The sequence below is a fragment of the Humulus lupulus genome, chromosome 2 (genome assembly GCF_963169125.1).
Source record: "Humulus lupulus chromosome 2, drHumLupu1.1, whole genome shotgun sequence".
Classification (NCBI taxonomy): Eukaryota; Viridiplantae; Streptophyta; class Magnoliopsida; order Rosales; family Cannabaceae; genus Humulus; species Humulus lupulus.
The window spans coordinates 271,334,915-271,342,988 of record NC_084794.1 but is presented as its reverse complement, the minus strand read 5'-3'; positions in this window follow the sequence as shown (position 1 = coordinate 271,342,988).

The following is an 8,074-nucleotide window of genomic DNA, read 5'->3' as shown; positions in this document are numbered from 1 at the left end:
ATATATATATGATTAGTCATGCTCTTTCTATGTACTTCTAATTAGTAAAAGTAATATTGATACATAATTTTATGTCTAATCTTCTATTGCATTATTGCCTATGGGTATTTTGTCATTTTTAGATTTTTCATAAGATTAACATTGTGCTTTCAAAGTAAAGAACTTTATAACTCAAATGGACTTTTTTTAGAAAATAATATGGACTTTAATGTTAGATTTTCCAAGTAAATGTTGGGATGTGAACTATTTACTTGTGTATTTTTGTAAATCAAGTAACCAAGTAACTAAACAAGCATATGGATGATTCTTGAAACCTTTCTATTTCTCAAACTCTTGATTACATCTTACATTTATTTCACTTATCTCATTTCATCATTTCATCAAAAAGACAACACCAAAATCTCAAATCTCTTTTCATGTCCATCTTTTATTTATTTCTTGTTACTAATTTTTGTGTTATTTTCTACTAATATTTTGAGTTTAGGTTACCTCCTTATGGATCGACTGCCCGACTATACTACAGCCACCGCTTAGTGGTTGTCACGATTTGGGCGTTAAACAGTTTGAAAAACAAAATAGAGATGAAAAAAAAAAAGAATCAGTTGTGATGGTAACCGATTACTTAGCCAGACCTGAAAAAAAATAGGATCACAAACAAAAAAAATTAAACTTGTCATAATCGTAACTGATTACAGATTCACATTTAAAAAAAAAAAAGAACCAATTGTCATGGTACCTGGTTACTTAGTCAGGTGTGAAAAAGAATTAGATCTAAACAAACAAATCTAAATTAATCATTATTGTAACTGGTTACAACTAGATCTAAAAAAAATCAGATATAAATAAAAAGAATCAAACGTCATTGTATCCGATTACTTAAACAGATCTAGAAAAAAAAAATCATAAATCATAACAGATCGTGACTATAACCGGTTACAGTTAGGTTTAGAAGTAAAAAAAATTAAATATGAAGTGCGAAATTATATTTGAAATGACAAGACCAGATATGAAAAAGAAGAACAAGAACAAAGAGAACAAAAATAAAACTAGATCTGAAGAAGAAGAACCATAGAGGCGGAGGTAAGTCGTAATCAGAGGTGGGGGCGGAGGTGCGTCATCGTCGGGGTCAGGGGCAGAGGTAGCATCGCCGACAAAAGGCTGAGATGAGAGAACCAAATGAGAGAGGAGAGAGGAAAAAAGGAGATAAGAGATGGAGATGGAGATGTTGCAAGGGAGAGAAATGAGAGAGTGAGAGAGAGTTTTATGCATTTATGATTATGGTAATCTATTTTTTTATATTTGATGGAATTACCTTATTTAATTTTTTTTTCAAAACTTATCATATTTTGTATAATTATTTTTTTCTCATAAATATAAAAAGTATGTTTATTTTTCTCATATTTATGTAAATTTCTCTTTATTTTATAACTCTATTAATACTTATATAAGTGATTATTTTGAAGAATTTGTTGTTTAAATTTATTTGATATATTGTAATACTTCGAGAAATTTAGCTAATTTGAGTGTTAAAATATTTTCCATAAGCATAACTTTGTACAACTGATTTATATAAATTAAATATAACTCAAATATGAAATATATTGTTATATTTTTTCAAATTTTAGTTTAATTAATTAAAAAAAAATCATTTCGTGCCAAGAATTTTATTACTCAAAACTATAATCATAAACCAAAACCAACTAATACTAATAAACTAGTTTGATGGGCTGTCAAACTATAGCTGAGAAAAAAAAATGTAATTAATTAGAGATTCGAGTAAATAGAAAACTATAAGTATTTCTATAAAGTGTGGAAAAATGCATACACATAGTACTTACATTATATTCTGAAATTCCTTTTTTTAAGATTACCAACTTAATTATTTAAATTAAATAATTAATTGTTAAACTGTTACAGAAATGTTTAAACAGATACCAGATATGTTTAAACAGTTTGTGACCATTTTCTTAACAAAAAATAACACAGATTAGATCAAGCGGACAACATAACGAGAGAATTTAAAGAGAACAAACCCCCAAGGATTTTCGGAGGAAATCAAATCGAACCGAATCAAGAGCTTTAGTGAAAATATCTGCAATTTGTTTATGTGTTTCAATATATTCCAGGACAAGAACTTTATTTTCAACTAATTCTCTTATGAAATGATGACGAATATCAATATGTTTAGTACGAGAATGCTGCACAGGATTTTTTGAAATATTGATAGCACTTGTATTATCACAAAAAATAGTTAAAATGTCAAGATCAAACCCATAATCCATCATCATTTGCTTCATCCACAAAAGTTGTGCACAACAACTTCCTGCTGCAATGTATTCAGCCTCAGCTGTTGAGAGAGAAATAGAATTCTGTTTCTTGCTGTGCCAAGAAACAAGATTATTTCCCAAGAAAAAACATCCTCCACTAGTGCTTTTTCTGTCATCAGTGTTACCTGCCCAATCAGCATCACTAAAACACACTAGATTAGGGTTAGTTTCTTTTGAATACCAAATACCATAATCAGCAGTCCCATGAACATATCGAATGATTCTTTTGACAGCTGCAACATGAGACTCCATGGGATTTCCTTGGTACCTGGCACACACACCAACGCTATAACTCAAATCAGGTCGACTAGCAGTGAGATAAAGAAGACTACCAATCATGCTCCTATACAGTGTAGGATCCACTTTGACACCATTTTCATCTTTAGATAGCTTTACAGTTGTTCCCATTGGTGTTTTGGCAATCTTTGAACTTTCAAGTCCAAACTTTTTGACCAGGTTCTTAGCATATTTGCTTTGAGAAACAAATGTGCCTTCATCTAATTGCTTGACTTGTAAACCTAAGAAATAAGTCAATTCTCCCACCCTGCTCATTTCAAATTCCTCTTTCATTTGTTTCACAAATACCTGCACCTCATTGTCAGAAGTAGATCCAAACACAATATCATCAACATAAATCTGAGCAATAATTATGTTAGATTTAATATTTTTGATAAATAAAGTTTTATCTACTTCACCCCTTTTGTATCCATGAGAAACAAGAAATTGAGTAAGTCTCTCATACCAAGCCCGAGGGGCTTGCTTCAAACCATAAAGAGCTTTCTCCAATTTGTAAACATGATCAGGTGCATAAGGATCTTCAAATCCTTTGGGTTGTTCAACATATACCTCTTCATTCAAGATCCCATTGAGAAATGCGGATTTGACATCCATTTGGAACAACCTGAAACCAATCAAACAAGCAATAGACAATAATAATCTAATTGACTCAAGTCTTGCAACAGGTGCAAATGTTTCATCAAAGTCTATTCCTTCCACTTGTGTGTACCCTTGTGCCACTAATCTTGCTTTATTTCGCACGATTGTACCAAATTCATCAGATTTATTTTTGAAAATCCATTTTGTGCCAATAATATTGGTATGCAACGGTCTTGGCACAAGGATCCACACTTTGTTTCTAAAAAATTGTTCCAATTCCTCCTGCATAGCTTTAATCCAATTTTCATCAGTTAAAGCTTCTTTCACATTTTTAGGCTCAATTAAAGATAAGAAACAAACAAATTGAACAACATTACTAAACTTTCTTCGTGTTACCATACTGTCTTTTGGATTTCCAAGTATTAAATCTGCTGGATGATTTAACTTAACTCTGGTTGATGGCTCCTTTTGGACTTCATCCAAAATAATATCTGGAAATTTCTTTTCTGTCTGTCCAGAATCTGTTTCATCGGATTCGAGATTTGTTGGAACAGATGGACCAGACGTTTCAACAGTAGTATCACTGACACAAGCTTCTTCGTGTTTTTCAGTAGGTTCATCAATAAACCTTTCAATTTCTTCCTCAGTAGAAAACTCAGAAAAATCCCTGGAATCATCAATAACAACGTTAGCTGACTCCATTACAGTTTGGGTTCTCATGTTATACACACGATAGGCCCTACTGTTAGTGGAGTATCCAATAAAAACACCTTCATCACTTTTAGCATCAAATTTACCAAGATTTTCTCTGTCTCTCAAAATGTAACAAACACATCCAAAAACATGAAAGTAAGCCACACTTGGTTTCTTACCTTTCCAAATTTCATAAGATGTTTTAGATGTACCTGGACGAAGAAAAACACGATTTATGATATAGCAAGCAGTGTTAATTGCTTCTGCCCATAACCGTTTAGTCAATTTTTTTTTGTTTAGCATCACTCTAGCCATTTCTTGAAGAGTGCGGTTTTTCCTCTCTACAACTCCATTTTGTTGGGGAGTTTTGGGAGCTGAAAACTCATGAGAGATACCTGCAGACTTACAAAAATCATCATAGACAGAATTCTCAAATTCTTTACCATGATCACTTCTTATACGAACAATTTTTCCAATGTTGCAATCTTTTTCAACTTTTAATTTCAAGCAAAGAGTTTTAAAGGCATCAAAAGTGTCAGATTTTTCTTTCAAGAAATCCACCCAAGTATATCTAGAAAAATCATCCACACAAACAAAAATATACCTTTTGCCATTTAAACTCTCAATTTGAATTGGACCCATAAGATCCATGTGAAGCAATTCTAAAACTTTTGAAGTGTTTATGTCAGAAACACTTTTATGTGTAATTTTCAATTGCTTACCAAGTTGACAACTCTTACACTTACCATCAGATTCTTTACCTAGCTTAGGTAAACCACGAACACTCCCTGCATGTGACAAATTTTTCAAGTTTTTGAAATTTATATGACCAAGTTTAGCATGCCACATATCAGTGTTATTACTCACAACAGATTGACACATAATGGATGGCAGAAGAGTGTAGCAATTGTCATTAGATCTATAACCTTCAAGAACATTCTCACCATTCTTGTTTAACACAAAACAATTCTCTTTATCAAAGTTAACAGTATAACCTTGATCACAAATTTGACTTATGCTTAGAAGATTAGCTTTAAGACCTTCCACAAGTAACACTCTTTTGATTCTAGGCAACCCTTCAAAGTTAAGAGTACCCATACCAAGAACATTACCTTCAATTCCATTGCCAAAAGTAACAGACCCACAATGCATAGGTTTTATGTCTGTAAGAATAGACTTGTCACCTGTCATATGTCTTGAACAACCACTGTCAAAATACCAGAAATATGAAGAAGCAGATCTATCATATTCACTAGTAAAACCAGCAAAACAGTTATTCTTTTTGATCCATATTTTCTTTGATTGAACATTTTCCTTTTTTACTCTTTTGAAATCATCAAAATAATTGAATTTTTCAAAATATTCATTTTTAGCAAAATTCATAAGAGTAAAACATTTAGGACGAATATGACCCTTCCTACCACAAAAATGGCAGATTGGAATGAATTTTTCGAATTTATCATTGGATTTACCTGCTGACTGTGTCCTTTCTATTGGAACAAACCGAGTACCGGATACAACAGATTTCACTGAGGATGCAACAGGAACATCAGACGATAACATCCCAGCCGAGATAAAGACAGTTTTCTTTGATTTTTGAGAACTTGAAGCACCCAGTCCCACATGACTTCTTTGACCTCAATTTTGTATATTCTCAAAAATAGTTGAACCGGGGTTAAGCATTCTAACATTTTTCTCAAGAGTATCCAAATCTTTAGACAACTTATTAATTTCAACATTTTTTGAAATTATTTCTTTTTCCAAATTTTCATTCAAATCAGTAAGTTGTTTAATTTCAAGGGATAAATCTTTATTTTTTCTTACCAATGACCGATTTTCAGAACACACTTTCACCCATGAACCATACATTTTTTTGTAAGATTCACTCAAAGACTCATCATTCAATTCAGATTCATCACTATCAGAATTTCCTTCATCTTTTGAAACATTATTCAAGCAAACAATTTTTTCATTTTCAGATTTAGAACCAGGTAAAATAGAAGTGAGAGCGACATTACCTTCCTCATCTTCACTACTTTCAGAGTCATTATCACTCCAAGTAGCAATCATACCTTTTTTGTTCTTTTTCAAAGTATTTGCACATTCAGACTGGATGTGACCAAATCCCTCACATTCCCTGCACTGAATACCCTTTTTATTAGTTTGAAAAGGTTTAAGAGAAGAAGGGTTACCTTTTGACATCTTGCCATTGAATTTTTTGTTTCCTATTATATTCATATATTTTCGAAAATTCTTTGCAAGCATTGCCATTTCATTATCACCATCTTCATCATCTGAGACTTCCTTTTCAGTGCTCTTGAAAGCTATGGTTTTCTCCTTTTCTTTGGAAGAGCTTGGCTTGTCTTTTTGACGAATCTTTTGATTTAACTCAAAGGTACGAAGTGACCCCATCAGTTCTTCTACCTTCATAGTACTGAAATTTTTTGCCTCTTCCATAGCAGTGAGCTTAACATTGAACCTGTCAGGAAGAACTCGAACGATTTTTCTAACAAGAACAGAATCATCAAGTTTTTCACCAAGTGCAAAATACTCATTAGAAATATCAGATAATCTCTCATAAAATTCAGATAGTGTTTCAGAATTAGACATTCTAAGGTCATCAAACCTGGTTTGTAACATGATAAATCTAGACCTTTTAACATCTACAGTTCCTTCAAACTAAGTTTGAAGAATTGTCCAAGCATCTTTAGCCGAGACACATGTGGAAACAAGTTTTATAAAACTTTCTCCAACACCATTAAATATGGCGTGAAGAGCTTTATTATTATAGCTGGATAATTTTTCTTCTTCTGTGTCCCAAACAAGTTCAGATTTTACAATTGTGCTTCCATCTTCACCTTTTTTAGTAGGAGGTGACCATCCAGACAAAATTGCTCTCCATGCTTTCTCATCTTGAGCTTTTATGAAAGCTCTCATCCTAACTTTCCAGTATGGATAGTTTGAGTCATTTAGCAATGGAGGTCGAGACACCGAACTACCTTCTGCAAAGAAAGACATTTCACACAAAACAAATCAAACAGAAAATAACCACAAGATCTCACTAAGAGTTTAGTGAACCGCTCTGATACCAAATGAAATTCCGTTTTTTATGATTACCAACTTAATTATTTAAATTAAATAATTAATTGTTAAACTGTTACAGAAATGTTTAAACAGATACCAGATATGTTTAAACAGTTTGTGACCAGAAGATAAAAACGAACATAAAGTAAAAAACACACGAATTTTTACGTGGTATCAGCAATCTTTGCAGATTGCTACTAGTCCACGAGGCCACGCCCAGAGAATGAAATTTATTAGAAGAATATCTAAATGATTACACAACCAAATTGACTTATACAAATAAAGACTCCCTCTTGAATTTGTCGCAACTGTTGTAATCTAAACTTCTAATCAAATTTCTGAAGTGCTAAGATCTTGAACTCCCTTCAAATCATAACACTTGCACTTTTCCTCCCGAAAAGTGACTCACGAACAAGACTTCTCCCGAAGCTTGATGACAAATGTCCAAGTGTGTTCAACCTACACAATTAACACAAAGGAAAACAATACAGAAGTACACTGTAATAAACCACTAAGAACTTGCTGGACTCAAGTTCTTCACATAATAAAAAATCTCTCTAAAACTTGAAAAATATTTGGAAAATAATACCCAAGAGAGATGATCAAAAACCAACGACCTAAGGATGATTATATACTGTTTAGAATCCCTTAAGGTCGTGGAAAACAAGTCAAAAATCAAACAGCCCATAAATGGAAAATCTTCCAAAACAGGAAAGTCAGAATCTGTTCAAACAGACTGGCAATCCGTTCAAACAGATTCATTGAACCTGGACAGTTTTTCAACCCAGTTTCCTTAAATAAATAAGGAAACAATATATCCTTTATAATTGCAAGCTGTACACGATTTCTGGGCAACCAAAACAGATAAACAAAATAAATACTAATAATTTCCATTTCAAGAAAAAGATATTCTTTTATAGGAAAATATATATATTTATTTTATTAACACATAAATAAAAAACTGAATATAGAAAGGCATATTTCACCAAAACAAGAAACTACCCATTTTCGAAATTCACCACAAAATATTACAAAAGAGGAAACTATTAATTTCGAAAATACCCTTTTAATTAATTTTGTCTTTATTATCAAAA